We start from the raw sequence: 23,810 nt of genomic DNA, 5'->3' as shown, positions 1-23,810 counted from the left end.
TAGTAATATACAGGGTATAGTATACATGGAATAGGGTATAGTAATATACAGGGAATAGGGTATAGTAATATATAAGGTATAGTAATATATAGGAAATAGGGTATAGTAATATACAGGGAATAGGGTATAGTAATATAGAGGAATAGGGTATAGTAATATATAGGGAATAGGGTATACTTTAATATACAGGGAATAGGGTATAGTAATATTTATGGAATAGGGTATAGTATACATGGAATAGGGTATAGTAACATACAGGGAATAGGGTATAGCAATATATAGGGAATAGGGTATAGTAATATATAGGGAATAGGGTATACTTTAATATACAGGGAATAGGGTATAGTATTATATAGGGAATAGGGTATAGTGATATACAGGGAATAGGGTATAGTAATATACAGGAATAGGGTATAGTAATATATAGGGTATAGTAATACATAGGGAATATGGTATAGTTATATACATTGAATAGGGTATAGTAATATAGAGGAATAGGGTATAGTAATATATAGGGAATAGGGTATACTTTAATATACAGGGAATAGGGTATAGTAATATTTATGGAATAGGGTATAGTATACATGGAATAGGGTATAGTAACATACAGGGAATAGGGTATAGCAATATATAGGGAATAGGGTATAGTAATATATAGGGAATAGGGTATACTTTAATATACAGGGAATAGGGTATAGTAATATTTATGGAATAGGGTATAGTATACATGGAATAGGGTATAGTAACATACAGGGAATAGGGTATAGTAACATATAGGCAATAGGGTATAGTAATATATATGGAATAGGGTATAGTAATATATAGGAATAGGCTATAGTAATATATAGGGAATAGGGTATACTAATATATAGGAATAGGGTTTAATAATATATAGGGAATAGTAATATATAGGGTATAGTAATATATAGGGTATAGTAATATATAGTGAATAGGGTATAGTGATATATAGGGAATAGGGTATAGTAATATACAGGGTATGGTATACATGGAATAGGGTATATTAATATACAGGGAATAGCGTATAGTAATATATAGGGAATAGGGTATAGTAATATATATGGTATTGTAATATATATGGAATAGGGTATAGTAATACACAGTGCATTGGGATATTTTTTTTTACCAACCCTGCTTAGCTTCAGAAGCAAGCCAGCAGTGGTATGCAGGGTCGTATGCTGCTGGCAAATATTGTAATATATAGGGAATAGGGAAATGTAATATAAAAGGAATAGGGAAATGTAATATACAGGGAATAGGGTATAATAATATATAGGGTATAGGGTATAGTAATAAATAGGGAATAGGTTATAGTAATATATAGGGAATAGGGTACACTGTAATATACAGGGAATAGGGTATGGTAATATATAGGAATAGGGTATAGTAATATATAGGGAATAGGGTATACTGTAATATACAGGGAATAGGGTATAGTAATATACAGGGAATAGGGTATACTGTAATATACAGGGAATAGGTGTATAGTAATATGTATGGAATAGGGTATAGTAATACAGTTGAAGTCATTTAGATGACTTACAATTTACAAATACATTTAAACTCAGATTTTCACAATTCCTGACAATTAATTATTGCAAAAATCTTAGGTCAGTCTTAGGTCAGTCAAGTCTTAGGTAAGTTAGGATCACCACTTTATTTTTAGAATGTGAAATGTCAGAATAATTGTAGAGAGAATGATTTATTTAAACTTTTATTTCTTTCATCACATTCCCAGTGGGTCAGAAGTTTACATACACTCAATTAGTATTTGGTACTATTGCCTTTAAATTGTTTAACTTGGGTCAAACGTTTTGGGTAGCCTTCCACAAGCTTCCCACACTAAGTTGGTTGAATTTTGGCCCATTCCTCCTGACAGAGCTGGTGTAACTGAGCCAGGTTTGTAGGCCTCCTTGCTCGCAACATGCTTTTTCAGTTTTGCCCACAAATGATCTATGGTATTGAGGTCATGGCTTTGTGATGTCCACTCCAATACCTTGACTTTGTTGTCCTTAAGTCATTTATGGAAGTATGCTTGGGGTCATTGTCCATTTGGAAGACCCATTTGCAACCAAGCTTTAACTTCCTGACTGATGTCTTGAGATGTTGTTTCAATATATCTGCATAATTTTCCTCCCTCATGATGCCATCTATTTTGTGAAGTGCACCAGTCCCTCCTGCAGCAAAGCATCCCCACAACATGATGCTGCCACCCCCGTGCTTCACGTTTGGGATGGTATTCTTCGGCTTGCAAGCCTCCCCCTTTTCCTCCTAACATTGTGATGGTCTTTATGGCCAAATACTACTATTTTTGTTTCATCAGACCAGAGGACATTTCTCCAAATGCACAATCTTTGTCCTCATGTGCAGTTGCAAACCGTAGTCTGGCTTTTTTAAGGCGGGTTTGGAGCAGTGGCTTCTTCCTTGCTGAGCAGCCTTTCAGGTTATGTCGATATAGGACTCGTTTTATTGTGGATATAGATACTTTTGTACCTGTTTCCACCAGAATCTTCACAAGGTCCTTTGCTTTTGTTCTGCGATTGATTTGCCCTTTTTGCACCAAAGTGCGTTCATCTCTAGGAGACAGAACGTGTCTCCTTCCTGAGCAGTATGACGGCTGCGTGGTCCCATGGTGTTTATACTTGCGTACTCTTGTTTGTACAGATGAACGTGGTACCTTCAGGCGTTTGGAAATTGTTCCCAAGGATGAACCCGACTTGTGGAGGTCTACAATTATTTTCCTGAGGACTTGGCTGATTTTGTTTGATTTACCCATGATGTCAAGCAAAGAGGCACTGAGTTTGAAGGTAGGCCTTGAAATATATCCACAGGTACACCACCAATTGACTCAAATGATGTCAATTAGAAGCTTAAAAAGCCATGACATCATTTTCTGGAATTTCCAAAACTGTTTAAAGGCACAGTCATCTAAATGTATGTAAACTTCTGACCCACTGGAATTGTGATACAGTGAATTATAAGTGAAATAATCTGTCTGTAAACAATTGTTGGAAAAATGACTTGTGTCATGCACAAAGTAGATTTCCTCACCGACTTGCCCAAACTACAGGTTGTTAACAAGACATTTGTGAAGTGGTTGAAAAACGTTTTATGGCCTACAGGTGTAGGATCTTCATTTGAGTCAGTTTGCTACAGCACTAAAATAATCCTGCAGGTTCAGGAAATGTGAATTATTACGTGGATTATAATGAATGGAAAGTGTAGGGAAAAATATGTCTTACATTTCAAAGTGAAAATGACAAATGTAGGAAACATTTTTAAACCTCAAATACACGACAAGTTTTAGCGTTTTGGGGGTATCTGTACATTACATCTGCTTTTACTATTACTTCACTACATTCCTAAAGAAGTATTGTACTTTTTATTTCCTACATTTTACCTAACAACCAAAAGTACTGGTTACATTTTGAATGTTTAGCAGGACAGGAAAATAGCCAAATTCACATACATATCAAGAGAACACTTACTGCCTTACTGCCTCTTGGCTAGAGAACACTTACTGCCTTACTGCCTCTTGGCTAGAGAACACTTACTGCCTTACTGCCTCTTGGCTAGAGAACACTTACTGCCTTACTGCCTCTTGGCTAGAGAACACTTACTGCCCTACTGCCTCTTGGCTAGAGAACACTTACTGCCTTACTGCCTCTTGGCTAGAGAACACTTACTGCCTTACTGCCTCTTGGCTAGGGGACTCACTAAACAGAGAACACTTACTGCCTTACTGCCTCTTGGCTAGGGGACTCACTAAACAGAGAACACTTACTGCCTTACTGCCCCTGGGCTAGGGGACTCACTAAACAGAGAACACTTACTGCCTTACTGCCTCTTGGCTAGGGGACTCACTAAACAGAGAACACTTACTGCCTTACTGCCTCTTGGCTAGGGGACTCACTAAACAGAGAATACTTACTGCCTTACTGCCTCTTGGCTAGAGGACTCACTAAACAGAGAACACTTACTGCCTTACTGCCTCTTGGCTAGGGGACTCACTAAACAGAGAACACTTACTGCCTTACTGCCTCTTGGCTAGGGGACTCACTAAACAGAGAACACTTACTGCCTCTGGGCTAGGGGACTCACTAAACAGAGAACACTTACTGCCTTACTGCCTCTTGGCTAGGGGACTCACTAAACAGAGAACACTTACTGCCTTACTGCCTCTGGGCTAGGGGACTCACTAAACAGAGAACACTTACTGCCTTACTGCCTCTTGGCTAGGGGACTCACTAAACAGAGAACACTTACTGCCTTACTGCCTCTTGGCTAGGGGACTCACTAAACAGAGAACACTTACTGCCTTACTGCCTCTGGGCTAGGGGACTCACTAAACAGAGAACACTTACTGCCTTACTGCCTCTGGGCTAGGGGACTCACTAAACAGAGAACACTTACTGCCTTACTGCCTCTTGGCTAGGGGACTCACTAAACAGAGAACACTTACTGCCTTACTGCCTCTGGGCTAGTGGACTCACTAAACAGAGAACACTTACTGCCTTACTGCCTCTTGGCTAGGGGACTCACTAAACAGAGAACACTTACTGCCTTACTGCCTCTTGGCTAGGGGACTCACTAAACAGAGAACACTTACTGCCTTACTGCCTCTTGGCTAGGGGACTCACTAAACAGAGAACACTTACTGCCTTACTGCCTCTTGGCTAGTGGACTCACTAAACAGAGAACACTTACTGCCTTACTGCCTCTTGGCTAGTGGACTCACTAAACAGAGAACACTTACTGCCTTACTGCCTCTTGGCTAGGGGACTCACTAAACAGAGAACACTTACTGCCTTACTGCCTCTTGGCTAGTGGACTCACTAAACAGAGAACACTTACTGCCTTACTGCCTCTTGGCTAGGGGACTCACTAAACAGAGAACACTTACTGCCTTACTGCCTCTTGGCTAGGGGACTCACTAAACAGAGAACACTTACTGCCTTACTGCCTCTTGGCTAGGGGACTCACTAAACAGAGAACACTTACTGCCTTACTGCCTCTTGGCTAGGGGACTCACTAAACAGAGAACACTTACTGCCTTACTGCCTCTGGGCTAGGGGACTCACTAAACAGAGAACACTTACTGCCTTACTGCCTCTTGGCTAGGGGACTCACTAAACAGAGAACACTTACTGCCTTACTGCCTCTTGGCTAGGGGACTCACTAAACAGAGAACACTTACTGCCTTACTGCCTCTTGGCTAGGGGACTCACTAAACAGAGAACACTTACTGCCTTACTGCCTCTTGGCTAGGGGACTCACTAAACAGAGAACACTTACTGCCTTACTGCCTCTTGGCTAGGGGACTCACTAAACAGAGAACACTTACTGCCTTACTGCCTCTTGGCTAGGGGACTCACTAAACAGAGAACACTTACTGCCTTACTGCCTCTTGGCTAGGGGACTCACTAAACAGAGAACACGTACTGCCTTACTGCCTCTTGGCTAGGGGACTCACTAAACAGAGAACACTTACTGCCTTACTGCCTCTTGGCTAGTGGACTCACTAAACAGAGAACACTTACTGCCCTACTGCCTCTTGGCTAGGGGACTCACTAAACAGAGAACACTTACTGCCTTACTGCCTCTTGGCTAGTGGACTCACTAAACAGAGAACACTTACTGCCTTACTGCCTCTTGGCTAGTGGACTCACTAAACAGAGAACACTTACTGCCTTACTGCCTCTGGGCTAGTGGACTCACTAAACAGAGAACACTTACTGCCTTACTGCCTCTTGGCTAGGGGACTCACTAAACAGAGAACACTTACTGCCTTACTGCCTCTGGGCTAGGGGACTCACTAAACAGAGAACACTTACTGCCTTACTGCCTCTTGGCTAGTGGACTCACTAAACAGAGAACACTTACTGCCTTACTGCCTCTTGGCTAGGGGACTCACTAAACAGAGAACACTTACTGCCTTACTGCCTCTTGGCTAGTGGACTCACTAAACAGAGAACACTTACTGCCTTACTGCCTCTTGGCTAGGGGACTCACTAAACAGAGAACACTTACTGCCTTACTGCCTCTTGGCTAGGGGACTCACTAAACAGAGAACACTTACTGCCTCTGGGCTAGGGGACTCACTAAACAGAGAACACTTACTGCCTTACTGCCTCTTGGCTAGGGGACTCACTAAACAGAGAACACTTACTGCCTTACTGCCTCTGGGCTAGGGGACTCACTAAACAGAGAACACTTACTGCCTTACTGCCTCTTGGCTAGGGGACTCACTAAACAGAGAACACTTACTGCCTTACTGCCTCTTGGCTAGGGGACTCACTAAACAGAGAACACTTACTGCCTTACTGCCTCTGGGCTAGGGGACTCACTAAACAGAGAACACTTACTGCCTTACTGCCTCTGGGCTAGGGGACTCACTAAACAGAGAACACTTACTGCCTTACTGCCTCTTGGCTAGGGGACTCACTAAACAGAGAACACTTACTGCCTTACTGCCTCTGGGCTAGTGGACTCACTAAACAGAGAACACTTACTGCCTTACTGCCTCTTGGCTAGGGGACTCACTAAACAGAGAACACTTACTGCCTTACTGCCTCTTGGCTAGGGGACTCACTAAACAGAGAACACTTACTGCCTTACTGCCTCTTGGCTAGGGGACTCACTAAACAGAGAACACTTACTGCCTTACTGCCTCTTGGCTAGTGGACTCACTAAACAGAGAACACTTACTGCCTTACTGCCTCTTGGCTAGTGGACTCACTAAACAGAGAACACTTACTGCCTTACTGCCTCTTGGCTAGGGGACTCACTAAACAGAGAACACTTACTGCCTTACTGCCTCTTGGCCAGTGGACTCACTAAACAGAGAACACTTACTGCCTTACTGCCTCTTGGCTAGGGGACTCACTAAACAGAGAACACTTACTGCCTTACTGCCTCTTGGCTAGGGGACTCACTAAACAGAGAACACTTACTGCCTTACTGCCTCTTGGCTAGGGGACTCACTAAACAGAGAACACTTACTGCCTTACTGCCTCTTGGCTAGTGGACTCACTAAACAGAGAACACTTACTGCCTTACTGCCTCTTGGCTAGGGGACTCACTAAACAGAGAACACTTACTGCCTTACTGCCTCTTGGCTAGGGGACTCACTAAACAGAGAACACTTACTGCCTTACTGCCTCTTGGCTAGGGGACTCACTAAACAGAGAACACTTACTGCCTTACTGCCTCTTGGCTAGTGGACTCACTAAACAGAGAACACTTACTGCCTTACTGCCTCTTGGCTAGGGGACTCACTAAACAGAGAACACTTACTGCCTTACTGCCTCTTGGCTAGTGGACTCACTAAACAGAGAACACTTACTGCCTTACTGCCTCTTGGCTAGGGGACTCACTAAACAGAGAACACTTACTGCCTTACTGCCTCTTGGCTAGGGGACTCACTAAACAGAGAACACTTACTGCCTTACTGCCTCTGGGCTAGGGGACTCACTAAACAGAGAACACTTACTGCCTTACTGCCTCTTGGCTAGGGGACTCACTAAACAGAGAACACTTACTGCCTTACTGCCTCTTGGCTAGGGGACTCACTAAACAGAGAACACTTACTGCCTTACTGCCTCTTGGCTAGGGGACTCACTAAACAGAGAACACTTACTGCCTTACTGCCTCTTGGCTAGGGGACTCACTAAACAGAGAACACTTACTGCCTTACTGCCTCTTGGCTAGGGGACTCACTAAACAGAGAACACTTACTGCCTTACTGCCTCTTGGCTAGGGGACTCACTAAACAGAGAACACTTACTGCCTTACTGCCTCTGGGCTAGTGGACTCACTAAACAGAGAACACTTACTGCCTTACTGCCTCTTGGCTAGGGGACTCACTAAACAGAGAACACTTACTGCCTTACTGCCTCTTGGCTAGGGGACTCACTAAACAGAGAACACTTACTGCCTTACTGCCTCTGGGCTAGTGGACTCACTAAACAGAGAACACTTACTGCCTTACTGCCTCTTGGCTAGGGGACTCACTAAACAGAGAACACTTACTGCCTTACCTCCTCTTGGCTAGGGGACTCACTAAACAGAGAACACTTACTGCCTTACTGCCTCTTGGCTAGGGGACTCACTAAACAGAGAACACTTACTGCCTTACTGCCTCTGGGCTAGGGGACTCACTAAACAGAGAACACTTACTGCCTTACTGCCTCTTGGCTAGGGGACTCACTAAACAGAGAACACTTACTGCCTTACTGCCTCTTGGCTAGGGGACTCACTAAACAGAGAACACTTACTGCCTTACTGCCTCTTGGCTAGGGGACTCACTAAACAGAGAACACTTACTGCCTTACTGCCTCTTGGCTAGGGGACTCACTAAACAGAGAACACTTACTGCCTTACTGCCTCTTGGCTAGGGGACTCACTAAACAGAGAACACTTACTGCCTTACTGCCTCTTGGCTAGGGGACTCACTAAACAGAGAACACTTACTGCCTTACTGCCTCTTGGCTAGGGGACTCACTAAACAGAGAACACTTACTGCCTTACTGCCTCTTGGCTAGGGGACTCACTAAACAGAGAACACTTACTGCCTTACTGCCTCTTGGCTAGTGGACTCACTAAACAGAGAACACTTACTGCCCTACTGCCTCTTGGCTAGGGGACTCACTAAACAGAGAACACTTACTGCCTTACTGCCTCTTGGCTAGTGGACTCACTAAACAGAGAACACTTACTGCCTTACTGCCTCTTGGCTAGTGGACTCACTAAACAGAGAACACTTACTGCCTTACTGCCTCTTGGCTAGCGGACTCACTAAACAGAGAACACTTGGTCATCCCTACTACCTCTGGGCTAGAGAACACTTGGTCATCCCTTCTGCCTCTGGGCTAGTGGACTCACTAAACAGAGAACACTTACTGCCTTACTGCCTCTTGGCTAGGGGACTCACTAAACAGAGAACACTTACTGCCTTACTGCCTCTTGGCTAGGGGACTCACTAAACAGAGAACACTTACTGCCTTACTCCCTCTTGGCTAGTGGACTCACTAAACAGAGAACACTTACTGCCTTACTGCCTCTGGGCTAGTGGACTCACTAAACAGAGAACACTTACTGCCTTACTGCCTCTGGGCTAGGGGACTCACTAAACAGAGAACACTTACTGCCTTACTGCCTCTGGGCTAGTGGACTCACTAAACAGAGAACACTTGGTCATCCCTACTGCCTCTTGGCTAGTGGACTCACTAAACAGAGAACACTTGGTCATCCCTTCTGCCTCTGGGCTAGAGAACACTTACTGCCTTACTGCCTCTTGGCTAGTGGACTCACTAAACAGAGAACACTTGGTCATCCCTACTACCTCTGGGCTAGAGAACACTTGGTCATCCCTTCTGCCTCTGGGCTAGTGGACTCACTAAACAGAGAACACTTGGTCATCCCTACTACCTCTGGGCTAGAGAACACTTGGTCATCCCTTCTGCCTCTGGGCTAGAGAACACTTGGTCATCCCTACTGCCTCTTGGCTAGGGGACTCACTAAACAGAGAACACTTGGTCATCCCTACTACCTCTGGGCTAGAGAACACTTGGTCATCCCTTCTGCCTCTGGGCTAGAGAACACTTGGTCATCCCTTCTGCCTCTGGGCTAGAGAACACTTGGTCATCCCTACTACCTCTGGGCTAGTGGACTCACTAAACAGAGAACACTTGGTCATCCCTACTACCTCTGGGCTAGTGGACTCACTAAACAGAGAACACTTGGTCATCCCTACTACCTCTGGGCTAGCGGACTCACTTAACAGAGAACACTTGGTCAACCCTACTGCCTCTGGGCTAGCGGACTCACTAAACAGAGAACACTTGGTTATCCCTTCTGCCTCTGGGCTAGCGGACTCACTAAACAGAGAACACTTGGTCATCCCTACTACCTCTGGGCTAGCGGACTCACTTAACAGAGAACACTTGGTCATCCCTACTACCTCTGGGCTAGTGGACTCACTAAACAGAGAACACTTGGTCATCCCTACTGCCTCTTGGCTAGTGGACTCACTAAACAGAGAACACTTGGTCATCCCTTCTGCCTCTGGGCTAGAGAACACTTACTGCCTTACTGCCTCTTGGCTAGTGGACTCACTAAACAGAGAACACTTGGTCATCCCTACTACCTCTGGGCTAGAGAACACTTGGTCATCCCTTCTGCCTCTGGGCTAGTGGACTCACTAAACAGAGAACACTTGGTCATCCCTACTACCTCTGGGCTAGAGAACACTTGGTCATCCCTTCTGCCTCTGGGCTAGAGAACACTTGGTCATCCCTACTGCCTCTTGGCTAGGGGACTCACTAAACAGAGAACACTTGGTCATCCCTACTACCTCTGGGCTAGAGAACACTTGGTCATCCCTTCTGCCTCTGGGCTAGAGAACACTTGGTCATCCCTTCTGCCTCTGGGCTAGAGAACACTTGGTCATCCCTACTACCTCTGGGCTAGTGGACTCACTAAACAGAGAACACTTGGTCATCCCTACTACCTCTGGGCTAGTGGACTCACTAAACAGAGAACACTTGGTCATCCCTACTACCTCTGGGCTAGCGGACTCACTAAACAGAGAACACTTGGTCATCCCTACTACCTCTGGGCTAGTGGACTCACTAAACAGAGAACACTTGGTCATCCCTACTACCTCTGGGCTAGTGGACTCACTAAACAGAGAACACTTGGTCAACCCTACTGCCTCTTGGCTAGTGGACTCACTAAACAGAGAACACTTGGTCATCCCTACTACCTCTGGGCTAGTGGACTCACTAAACAGAGAACACTTGGTCAACCCTACTGCCTCTGGGCTAGCGGACTCACTAAACAGAGAACACTTGGTCATCCCTTCTGCCTCTGGGCTAGAGAACACTTGGTCATCCCTACTGCCTCTGGGCTAGTGGACTCACTAAACAGAGAACACTTGGTCATCCCTTCTGCCTCTGGGCTAGCGGACTCACTAAACAGAGAACACTTGGTCATCCCTTCTGCCTCTGGGCTAGTGGACTCACTAAACAGAGAACACTTGGTCAACCTTACTGCCTCTGGGCTAGCGGACTCACTAAACAGAGAACACTTGGTCATCCCTTCTGCCTCTGGGCTAGAGAACACTTGGTCATCCCTACTGCCTCTGGGCTAGTGGACTCACTAAACAGAGAACACTTGGTCATCCCTTCTGCCTCTGGGCTTGTGGACTCACTAAACAGAAATGCATCTTTTGTAAATGATGAACGAGTGTTGGAGTGTACGCCTGGCTATCTGATGGTGCCGTCTGCTTTGCCAAATATAAGGATTAAAAAAATTATTCTTATTCATGCTTTTACATTTGAGATTAAGTATATTTTAGTAATTTAATTTACTTTTGATACTTTAAGTATATTTAAAACCAAGTACTTTTTGACTTTTACTCAAATAGTATTTTACTGGCTGACATTCACTTTTACTTGAGTAAGTTTCTATTAAGGTGTCTATACTTTTATTCAATTATGACAACTGGGTACTTTTTCCACCACGGATTGCAGGAACGTTCTCATGCAACAGAGGTGATCAAATTAAGCTCCTACATCTGTACAATATAGCATGCTCCAGTTTCCTTTGTGTAACGCCTCTAATAATATGGAAATATCTTTATGCACTAGAATGCATTTTATTTTGCTATGATGCTCTTGCCAACATGAAACGTTTGAGATATGATAGGACGTGTTTATACTGTGTATATATACACTGTGTTTTAATCCAATCAATTATATGCACGGAACTTGTCTGATGCTTTAAGCACACTGTTTGATGAAATAATTAAGACACACAAATGACTAGAGGGAGACCGACCACAATTGATCTGACTGTGATCAGACTCGCTTCACTGTGTTAAAACACAATGACAGTGAGTGACTGTGTGATCAATGCACTGTATGATACTATGGTGTTTATGTTGTTGTTTGTGTTGTTGTTTGTGTTGTTGTTAATGTTGTTTGTTGTTGTTTGTGTTGTTAATGTTGTTTACCTTGTTTGTGTTGTTGTTATTGTTGTATTTGTTGTTGTTTGTGTTGTTGTTTGTGTTGTTGTTTGTGTTGTTTTTAATGTTGTTTGTTGTTGTTTGTGTTGTTAATGTTGTTTACCTTGTTTGTATTGTTGTTAATGTTGTATTTGTTGTTGTTTATGTTGTTGTTTTGATAAGAGGGGTGATGATTTAAAGGCCAATAGCATATCCAGGCCTTTTCATTGGTTCACTATGTAAAATAATGATGATTATTTAAACATTTAATGAACTCCTAAACGGTCTGTTAGAGGCAGTTTATTTAGTTTTTTTTGTCATGTTGTTATGTGTTAAAAAAATAAATAATGGATTCCTTTGAGATGTACAGTGCATTCAGAAAGTATTAAGACCCCTTCACTTTTCCCACACTTTGTTACGTTACAGCCTTATTCTAAAATGGATATAATTGTTTTCCCCCCTCATCAATCTACACACAATACCCCATAATGACATCACAATGCCCCATAATGACATCACAATACCCCATAATGACATCACAATACCCCATAATGACAAAACAAAAACAGATTTTTTTAAATGTTTGCAAATGTATATATATATATTTTTTGAAATATCACATTTACGTATTCAGACCTTTTACTCAGTACTTTGATGAAGCACCTTTCGAAGCGATTACAGCCTCAAGTCTTCTTGGGTATGACGCTACAAGCTTGGCACACCTGTATTTGGAGAGTTTCTCCCATTCTCCTCTGAGGATCCTCTCAAGCTCTGTCAGGTTGGATGGGGAGCGTTGCTGCACAGCTATTTTCAGGTTTCACGAGAGATGTTCGATCAGGTTCAAGTCTGGGCTCTGGCTGAGCCACTCAAAGACATTCAGAAACCACTCCTGCCTTGTCTTGGCTGTGTGCTTAGGGTTCTTTGTTATCATCAATCAAATGTATTTATAAAGCCCTTCTTACATCAGCTGATATCTGATAAGTGCTGTACAGAAACCCAGCCTAAAACCCCAAAATGCAAGCAATGCAGGTGTAGAAGTACGGTGGCTAGGAAAAACTCCCTAGAAAGGCCAGAATCTCTGAAGAAACCTAGAGAGGAACCAGGCTATGAGGGGTGGCCAGTCCTCTTCTGGCTGTGCCGAGTGGAGATTATAACAGAACATGGTCAAGATGTTCAAATGTTCATAGAAGACCAGCAGGGTCAAATAATAATAATCACAGTGGTTGTTGAGGGTGCAACAGGTCAGCACCTCAGAGGTAAATGTCAGTTGGCTTTTCATAGCCGATCATTGAGAGTTTCTCTACCGCTCCTGCTTTCTCTAGAGAGTTGAAAACAGCAGGTCTGGGACAAGGTAGCATGCCTGGTGAACAGGTCAGGGTTCCATAGCCGCAGGCAGAACAGTTGAAACTGGAGCAGCAGCACGACCAGGTGGACTGAGGACAACAAGAAGTCATCAGGCCAGGTAGTCCTGAGGTAGAATGAAAGAAAGAAAGAAAGAAAGAGAGAAAAAGAGAGAATTAGAGAGAGCATATTTAAATTCACACAGGACACCAGATAAGACAGGAGAAGTACTGCAGATATAACAAACTGACCCTAGCCCCCCGACACATAAACTACTGCAGCATAAATACTGGAGGCTGAGACAGGAGGGGTCAGGAGACACTGTGGCCCCATCCGACAATACCCCCAGACAGGACCAAACAGGCAGGATATAACCCCACCCACTTTGCCAAAGCACAGCCCCCACACCACAAGAGGGATATCTTCAACCACCAACTTACCAACCTGAGACAAGGCCAAGTATAGCCCACAAAGATCTCCTCCACTGCACAACCCAAGGGGGGGGCTCCAACCCGGACAGGAAGATCACGTCAGTGACTCAAACCACTCAAGTGACGCACCCCCTCCTAGGGACATCATGGAAGAGCACCAGTAAGCCAGTGACTCAGCCCCTGTAATAGGGTTAGAGGCAGAGAATCCCAGTGGAGAGAGGGGAACCGGCTAGGCAGAGACATCAAGGGCAGTTTGTTGCTCCAGAGCCTTTCCGTTCACCTTCACACTCCAAGGCCAGACTACACTCAATCATAGGACCTACTGAAGAGATGAGTCTTCAGTAAAGACTTAAAGGTTGAGACTGAGTCTGCGTCTCTCACATGGGTAGGCAGAGCATTCCACTGAAATGGAGCTATATAGGAGAAAGCCCTGCCTCCAGCTGTTTGCTTAGATATTCTAGGGACAGTAAGGAGGCGTGACCGTAGCGTCAGAATGTATTCAGACCCCTTCCCCTTTCCACATTTTGTTACGTTACAGCCTTATTCTAAAATGGATTAAATTACTTTTTTTTAAAACCTCATCAATCTACACACAATACACCATAATGACAAAGCGAAAACAGGTTTTTAGAACATTTTGCATAAGAATTAAAGTAAGTATTCAGATCATTTACTATGAGACTCAAAATTGAGCTCAGGTGCATCCTGTCTTGTTGGAAGGTGAACCTTCGCCCCAGTCTGAGGTCCCGAGCGCTCTGGAGCAGGTTTTCATCAAGGATCTCTCTGTACTTTTCTCCGTTCATCTGTCCTTCGATCTTGACTAGTCTCTTAGTCTCTGCAGCTGAAAAACATCCCCACAGCACGATGCTGCCACCACCGTGGGACCGTTGGGGTGGTGCCAGGTAACACTTGGCATTCAGGCCAAATAGTCTTGGTTTCATGAGACCAGATAATCTTGTTTCTCGTGGTCTGAGAGTCCTTTAGGTGCCTTTTGGCAAACTCCAAGCGGGCTGTCATGTGCCTTTTACTGTGGAGTGGCTTCCGTCTGGTCACTCTACCATAAAGGCCTGATTGGTGGAGTGCTGCAGATAGGGTTGTCCTTCTGGAAAGTTCTATCTCCACAGAGGAACTGTGGAGCTCTGTCAGAGTGACCATTAGGTTCTTGGTCACCTCTCTGACCAAGGCCCTTCTCCCCCGATTGCTCAGTTTGGCCGGGCGGCCAGACCTAGGAAGAGTCTTGGTGGTTCCAAACTTCTTCCATTTAAGAATAATGCAGGCCACTGTGTTCTTGGGGACTTTCGATGCTGCATAAATATTTTGGTACCCTTTCCCAGATCTGTGCCTCGACACAATCCTGTCTCTGAGCTCTGCAGACAGTTCCTTCGACTTCATGGCTTGGTTTTTGCTCTGACATGCACTGCTAACTGTGGGTCCATATATAGACAGGTGTTTGCCTTTCCAAATCATGTCCAATCAATTGAATGTACCACCTGTGTGGACTCCAATCAAGTTGTAGAAACATCTCAAGGATTATCAATGGAAACAGGATGCACCTGATCTCAATTTTGAGTCTCATAGCAAAGGGTCTGAATACTTACTCTGTAAATAAGGTATTTCTGTTTTTTTAATGTTTAATACATTTGCAAAAATTTCTAAAAATCTGTTTTCGATTTGTCATTATGGGGTATTTTGTGTAGATTGATGAGGGGGAATTTTTTCCCCCTCCATTTTAAAATAAGGAAAATAAAGAATAAAGATAAAGAATGGCTGTAACGTAACCAAATGTGGAAGGGTCAAGGGGTCTGAATACTTGAATGAATAGCATTCAAATTGGTAATTCACACAAAAAAAAGTCATGCAAAAACAGACCTCTTCTCCTCATCTGACAAATCTGATTCACGTTGAACTCTACATGCACGGTCATTATAAATGAGTCTATAAACACCTCAACCTCATGCATCCGTACAGTAGATGACAGCGAGGATTTAGAAACATCTATATAATAATAATTTATACACAAGGCTATCTTTCTGGACCTATATCATGCCAACTCCTTGACTAAAAACTGCTGGAATATCTCGAATGGATGTCCTTTTAAATCCAGGAATCGTCATAATCTGGGCCGGAGAAGTGGCACCCAATCATCATTCAACTCACGATGGTGTATTCAGGCAGAAACTCTGACAGTAACAGCTTTGTCAATGGGAATCTCTGCAGACGACTGTAGTGAGAGTCAATGCCTAGACAGTCTGAGCCTGTTGCACTAAAAGGCCCATGAATTTTTGAAGAGATCAGAGTGGTTACTGTAGGCTAGACCTCATATCCCCAGGCTGGTTCATATTTGAAGTATATCGCTGACTGAGATAGGCCCTTTCACCTGTTCTGTTCTCCTTGTCTCACTGAGCGCACATGAACAAGCAGACAGACACGCACACACACACACAAACACACACACACACACACCCACACACACACACACACACACACACACACACACACACACACACACACACACACACACACACACACACACACACACACACACACACATTGTCAGATACAATTAACATTACCCTCACGTTGGCATTCAAGTGGATTATGTCACAATGTTCCTCCTCTCTTTGCTCTCCTCTCCAAGAAGCTGCTGTGTTTGCCATTACCTCAGATATAATGTCAAATCAGTCAAAGAGCGTCGAGTGGTGTGGTATTGTAATGTGAAGTGTGGCATATAACCTACCCATTTTTTCTTTATCTCGGTGTCTTCGTCCCAAACGGCACCCTATGCCCTATATAGTACACTACTTCCTTATAGGGCGCTGGTCAAAAGTAGTGCACTATATAGGGAATAGGGTTCCATTTGGAACGCTAACCTTTAACTCTGGTCTAATTAAATGATTTTCAGCAGGTAACTCGTCCTGGCATTTTGGCATTCAGCAGACTGGATTTGTGTGTGTGTGTGTGTGCGTGCGCGTGTGTATTTGTGTGCGTGCGTGTGTGTGTGTGTGCGCGCGTGCGTGCGTGTGTGTGTGTGCATGTCTCCCTTGAGCAAGGCACTTAGATCTTATTCCTTCTGTTAGTCACTCTGGATCAGTGAATATGCTAAATTGTAAATGCCTGTTATACATGCCAGACTTGGGTTCAAATACTATTTCATTTTCTCGGTTACTTTTCAAGACAAAGCAAATATAAAGAACAACTAGTTGAATATCGGAATGTATTGGAAAATAGTATTAGGAAAATGTTAGAGGCGGCAGGTTAGCCTAGTGGTTAGAGTGTAGAGGCAGCAGGTTAGCCTAGTGGTTAGAGTGTAGAGGCGGCAGGTTAGCCTAGTGGTTAGAGTGTAGAGGCGGCAGGTTAGCCTAGTGGTTAGAGTGTAGAGGCGGCAGGTAGCCTAGTGGTTAGAGTGTAGAGGCGGCAGGTAGCCTAGTGGTTAGAGTATAGAGGTGGCAGGGTAGCCTAGTGGTTAGAGTGTAGAGGCGGCAGGTAGCCTAGTGGTTAGAGTGTAGAGGTGGCAGGGTAGCCTAGTGGTTAGAGTGTAGAGGCGGCAGGGTAGCCTAGTGGTTAGAGTGTAGAGGCGGCAGGGTAGCCTAGTGGTTAGAGTGTAGAGGCGGCAGGGTAGCCTAGTGGTTAGAGTGTAGAGGCGGCAGGGTAGCCTAGTGGTTAGAGTGTAGAGGCGGCAGGGTAGCCTAGTGGTTAGAGTGTAGAGGCGGCAGGGTAGCCTAGTGGTTAGAGTGTAGAGGCAGCAGGGTAGCCTAGTGGTTAGAGTGTAGAGGCGGCAGGGTAGCCTAGTGGTTAGGCAGCAGGGTAGCCTAGTGGTTAGAGTGTAGAGGCGGCAGGGTAGCCTAGTGGTTAGAGTGTAGAGGCGGCAGGTTAGCCTAGTGGTTAGAGTGTAGAGGCGGCAGGGTAGCCTAGTGGTTAGAGTGTAGAGGCGGCAGGGTAGCCTAGTGGTTAGAGTGTAGAGGCGGCAGGGTAGCCCAGTGGTTAGAGTGTAGAGGCGGCAGGGTAGCCTAGTGGTTAGAGTGTAGAGGCGGCAGGGTAGCCTAGTGGTTAGAGTGTAGAGGCGGCAGGGTAGCCTAGTGGTTAGAGTGTAGAGGCGGCAGGGTAGCCTAGTGGTTAGAGTGTAGAGGCGGCAGGTTAGCCTAGTGGTTAGAGTGTAGAGGCGGCAGGGTAGCCTAGTGGTTAGAGTGTAGAGGCGGCAGGGTAGCCTAGTGGTTAGAGTGTAGAGGCGGCAGGTTAGCCTAGTTTTTTATAATTTTTTTTATTTCACCTTTATTTAACCAGGTAGGCTAGTTGAGAACAAGTTCTCATTTGCAACTGCGACCTGGCCAAGATAAAGCATAGCAGTGTGAGCATACAACAAAGAGTTACACATGGAGTAAACAATTAACAAGTCAATAACACAGTAGAAAACAAAGGGGGGGTCTATATACAATGTGTGCAAAAGGCATGAGGAGGTAGGCAAATAATTACAATTTTGCAGATTAACACTGGAGTGATAAAAGATCAGATGGTCATGTACAGGTAGAGATATTGGTGTGCAGAAGAGCAGAAAAGTAAATAAATAAAAACAGTATGGGGATGAGGTAGGTGAAAAGGGTGGGCTATTTACCAATAGACTATGTACAGCTGCAGCGATCGGTTAGCTGCTCAGATAGCTGATGTTTGAAGTTGGTGAGGGAGATAAAGGTCTCCAACTTCAGCGATTTTTGCAATTCGTTCCAGTCACAGGCAGCAGAGTACTGGAACGAAAGGCGGCCAAATGAGGTGTTGGCTTTAGGGATGATCAGTGAGATACACCTGCTGGAGCGCGTGCTACGGATGGGTGTTGCCATCGTGACCAGTGAGCTGAGATAAGGCGGAGCTTTACCTAGCATAGACTTGTAGATGACCTGGAGCCAGTGGGTCTGGCGACGAATATGTAGCGAGGGCCAGCCGACTAGAGCATACAAGTCGCAGTGGTGGGTGGTATAAGGTGCTTTAGTGACAAAACGGATGGCACTGTGATAGACTGCATCCAGTTTGCTGAGTAGAGTGTTGGAAGCCATTTTGTAGATGACATCGCCGAAGTCGAGGATCGGTAGGATAGTCAGTTTTACTAGGGTAAGCTTGGCGGCTTGAGTGAAGGAGGCTTTGTTGCGGAATAGAAAGCCGACTCTTGATTTGATTTTCGATTGGAGATGTTTGATATGAGTCTGGAAGGAGAGTTTGCAGTCTAGCCAGACACCTAGGTACTTATAGACGTCCACATATTCTAGGTCGGAACCATCCAGGGTGGTGATGCTAGTCGGGCATGCAGGTGCAGGCAGCGACCGGTTGAAAAGCATGCATTTGGTTTTACTAGCGTTTAAGAGCAGTTGGAGGCCACGGAAGGAGTGTTGTATGGCATTGAAGCTTGTTTGGAGGTTAGATAGCACAGTGTCCAAAGACGGGCCGAAAGTATATAGAATGGTGTCGTCTGCGTAGAGGTGGATCAGGGAATCGCCCGCCCAAGAGCAACATCATTGATATACACAGAGAAAAGAGTCGGCCCGAGAATTGAACCCTGTGGCACCCCCATAGAGACTGCCAGAGGACCGGACAGCATGCCCTCCGATTTGACACACTGAACTCTGTCTGCAAAGTAATTGGTGAACCAGGCAAGGCAGTCATCCGAAAAACCGAGGCTACTGAGTCTGCCGATAAGAATATGGTGATTGACAGAGTCGAAAGCCTTGGCAAGGTCGATGAAGACGGCTGCACAGTACTGTCTTTTATCGATGGCGGTTATGATGTCGTTTAGTACCTTGAGTGTGGCTGAGGTGCACCCATGACCGGCTCGGAAACCAGATTGCACAGCGGAGAAGGTACGGTGGGATTCGAGATGGTCAGTGACCTGTTTGTTGACTTGGCTTTCGAAGACCTTAGATAGGCAGGGCAGGATGGATATAGGTCTGTAACAGTTTGGGTCCAGGGTGTCTCCCCCTTTGAAGAGGGGGATGACTGCGGCAGCTTTCCAATCCTTGGGGATCTCAGACGAGATGAAAGAGAGGTTGAACAGGCTGGTAATAGGGGTTGCGACAATGGTGGCAGATAGTTTCAGAAATAGAGGGTCCAGATTGTCAAGCCCAGCTGATTTGTACGGGTCCAGGTTTTGCAGCTCTTTCAGAACATCTGCTATCTGGATTTGGGTAAAGGAGAACCTGGAGAGGCTTGGGCGAGGAGCTGCGGGGGGGGCGGAGCTGTTGGCCGAGGTTGAAGTAGCCAGGCGGAAGGCATGGCCAGCCATTGAGAAATGCTTATTGAAGTTTTCGATAATCATGGATTTATCAGTGGTGACCGTGTTACCTAGCCCAAGTGCAGTGGGCAGCTGGGAGGAGGTGCTCTTGTTCTCCATGGACTTCACAGTGTCCCAGAACTTTTTGGAGTTGGAGCTACAGGATGCAAACTTCTGCCTGAAGAAGCTGGCCTTAGCTTTCCTGACTGACTGCGTGTATTGGTTCCGGACTTCCCTGAACAGTTGCATATCACGGGGACTATTCGATGCTATTGCAGTCCGCCACAGGATGTTTTTGTGCTGGTCGAGGGCAGTCAGGTCTGGGGTGAACCAAGGGCTGTATCTGTTCTTAGTTCTGCATTTTTTGAACGGAGCATGCTTATCTAAAATGGTGAGGAAGTTACTTTTAAAGAATGACCAGGCATCCTCAACTGACGGGATGAGGTCAATGTCCTTCCAGGATACCCGGGCCAGGTCGATTAGAAAGGCCTGCTCACAGAAGTGTTTTAGGGAGCGTTTGACAGTGATGAGGGGTGGTCGTTTGACTGCGGCTCCGTAGCGGATACAGGCAATGAGGCAGTGATCGCTGAGATCCTGGTTGAAGACAGCGGAGGTGTATTTGGAGGGCCAGTTGGTCAGGATGACGTCTATGAGGGTGCCCTTGTTTACAGAGTTAGGGTTGTACCTGGTGGGTTCCTTGATGATTTGTGTGAGATTGAGGGCATCTAGCTTAGATTGTAGGACTGGCGGGGTGTTAAGCATATCCCAGTTTAGGTCACCTAACAGAACAAACTCTGAAGCTAGATGGGGGGCGATCAATTCACAAATGGTGTCCAGGGCACAGCTGGGAGCTGAGGGGGGTCGGTAGCAGGCGGCAACCGTGAGAGACTTATTTCTGGAGAGGGTAATTTTCAAAATTAGTAGTTCGAACTGTTTGGATATGGACCTGGAAAGTATGACATTACTTTGCAGGCTATCTCTGCAGTAAACTGCAACTCCTCCCCCTTTGGCAGTTCTATCTTGACGGAAGATGTTATAGTTGGGTATGGAAATCTCTGAATTTTTGGTGGCCTTCCTGAGCCAGGATTCAGACACAGCAAGGACATCAGGGTTAGCAGAGTGTGCTAAAGCAGTGAGTAAGACAAACTTAGGGAGGAGGCTTCTGATGTTGACATGCATGAAACCAAGGCTTTTTCGAACACAGAAGTCAACAAATGAGGGTGCCTGGGGACATGCAGGGCCTGGGTTTACCTCCACATCACCCGCGGAACAGAGAAGGAGTAGTATGAGGGTGCGGCTAAAGGCTATCAAAACTGGTCGCCTAGAGCGTTGGGGACAGAGAATAAGAGGAGCAGGTTTCTGGGCATGGTAGAATATATTCAGGGCATAATGCGCAGACAGGGGTATGGTGGGGTGCGGGTACAGCGGAGGTAAGCCCAGGCACTGGGTGATGATGAGAGAGGTTGTATCTCTGGACATGCTGGTAGTAATGGGTGAGGTCACCGCATGTGTGGGAGGTGGGACAAAGGAGTTATCAGGGGTATGAAGAGTGGAACTAGGGGCTCCATTGTGAACTAAAACAATGATAACTAACCTGAACAACAGTATACAAGGCATATTGACATTTGAGAGAGACATACAGCGAGGCATACAGTAATCACAGGTGTTGAATTGGGAAAGCTAGCTAAAACAGTAGGTGAGACAACAGCTAATCAGCTAGCACAACAACAGCAGGTAAAATGGCGTAGACTAGGCAACGGGGCCAACAGATAAAACAAACAAGCAGAATGGAGTACCGTGATTTATGGACAGTCCAGCGTGCATCAGCTATGTAGCCAAGAGATCAGTGTCCAGGGGGCAGCGGTGGATGGGGAAGGGAAGCTGGACTGGCGAGTGTTATCCAGGTAAAAAAAAAACGAACAATGACTAAATAGCTTGTAGCTAGTTAGCTGGTTAGCTTCTGGAGGTTCTTGAGTGTGTTCTAAAAATAAATAAAAAATAATAGCGATTCCGTATCACATTGGGTGAGGCAGGTTTCCGGAAGGTATAAACAAATTAAAAGTCAAAAGAGATAGAAAGTAAATATGGGTCCGGTGGGCGTTTGGGACGCGGCGATTCAGGCGGTTAGCAGGCCTGTGCTAACAAGCTAACAGTTTGTAGGCCCGGGCTAGACAAGGTAGCAGTTAGCGGGCCGGAGCTGGACAAGCTAGCAGTTAGCAGGCCGAATTAGCAAGCAGGGAGATAGCGAGGGCTAGAGAGTTAGCCTTTGGGGGACGTCGCGATGGGGTGAGTCTGTTTATTCCTCTTCATGCTGTGACATCGATAGACCGGTCGTGGGCCCGGGTATTGTAGCTCAGGAGTATGCTACGGTGGTAGCGCAGGCCGGGCTAGCTTCAAGCTAAGTGGGTGGAAACGCTAGCCAGGGGTAATCATCCGGGGTTGCGGTTTAGCTAGATAGCTAGTTGTGAAGATCCAGCGTATTTGGAAGCTTAGGTTTAGCAAAATGTTTTTAAAGGGATAGCTATGTAAAAAACGAAAAATATGTAAAAAACGAAAAATATGTAAAAAAACGAAAAATAAACAAAATATAAACCAAATATACAGGGACACGACACGACAGGACGACTTACTGCTACGCCATCTTGGATCAAAAAAAAAGATAAAAAAAGAAAAGAAAAAAAAGTGGTTAGAGTGTAGAGGCAGCAGGGTAGCCTAGTGGTTAGAGTGTAGAGGCAGCAGGGTAGCCTAGTGGTTAGAGTGTAGAGGCGGCAGGTTAGCCTAGTGGTTAGAGTGTATAGGTGGCAGGGTAGTGGTTAGAGTGTAGAGGCGGCAGGGTAGCCTAGTGGTTAGAGTGTAGAGGCGGCAGGTTAGCCTAGTGGTTAGAGCGTAGAGGTGGCAGGTAGCCTAGTGGTTAGAGCGTTGGACTAGTAACCGGGAGGTTGCAAGTTCAAACCCCCAACCTGACAAGGTACAAATCTGTTGTTCTGCCCCTGAACAAGGTAGTTAACCCACTGTTCCTAGGCTGTCATTGTAAATAAGAATTTGTTCTAAACTGACTTGCCTAGTTAAATAAAGGTAAAATAAAAAACATCTCTGGAAGTATTTGAAAGCACTATTATTTGTTGTGAATGTACTTTGTGTTTTAGTTTGAAGTAACAAACCACTATTAGCCTTAGCCTTATGCTGACTTTGTTCACAATATGCAGCTCATACTTCTGTCTCACGAAATAGAACAAGATACCTTGTTACATTTAAAAAAAACAACAACATCAGATTCAAAAAAGCTCGTTGAACATTGAGCAGTGGTGTGGTCTGAAGATATGCCCTCCAACGCCCAAAAACGCTCCACAGCTGCTGAATAGGATGCTGGGACGTGTACCCAGCAAACAGGGGACATCCTAAGGACATTCAGCGATGTTCCCATTAGGTCCCTTAAGGGTTTCAGTGTGACCTCTGATGTTCTGCTCTAAGGGAACGTTTTCTGTAAGTTCACAGGATGTCACTGAGGACCATCTCAGGACGTTCATTTTACTAGTTCTTTAAATGTCGTGTGATCGTCCCAAGGGAACGTTCTTTTGGGGGGGACCTTTTTCTAGTTCCCAGTTTGTTCCCCGGACGTTTTTAGGACGTTCTTGGGATGTTGTTGTTTCATGGTCCCCTGAAGCTCCCCGAGTGTCACAAATCGTTATAAGTAAACTAATTAAATGGTATCGGGGGTTGAAGGTAAGTGGTACGGTGTTCAGATAAAATACTGTTCAAA

This window comes from Oncorhynchus kisutch, linkage group LG5 (assembly GCF_002021735.2).
Source record: "Oncorhynchus kisutch isolate 150728-3 linkage group LG5, Okis_V2, whole genome shotgun sequence".
NCBI lineage: Eukaryota > Metazoa > Chordata > Actinopteri > Salmoniformes > Salmonidae > Oncorhynchus > Oncorhynchus kisutch.
The sequence above is the reverse complement of the archived record's forward strand: the minus strand, read 5'-3'. Positions refer to the sequence as shown.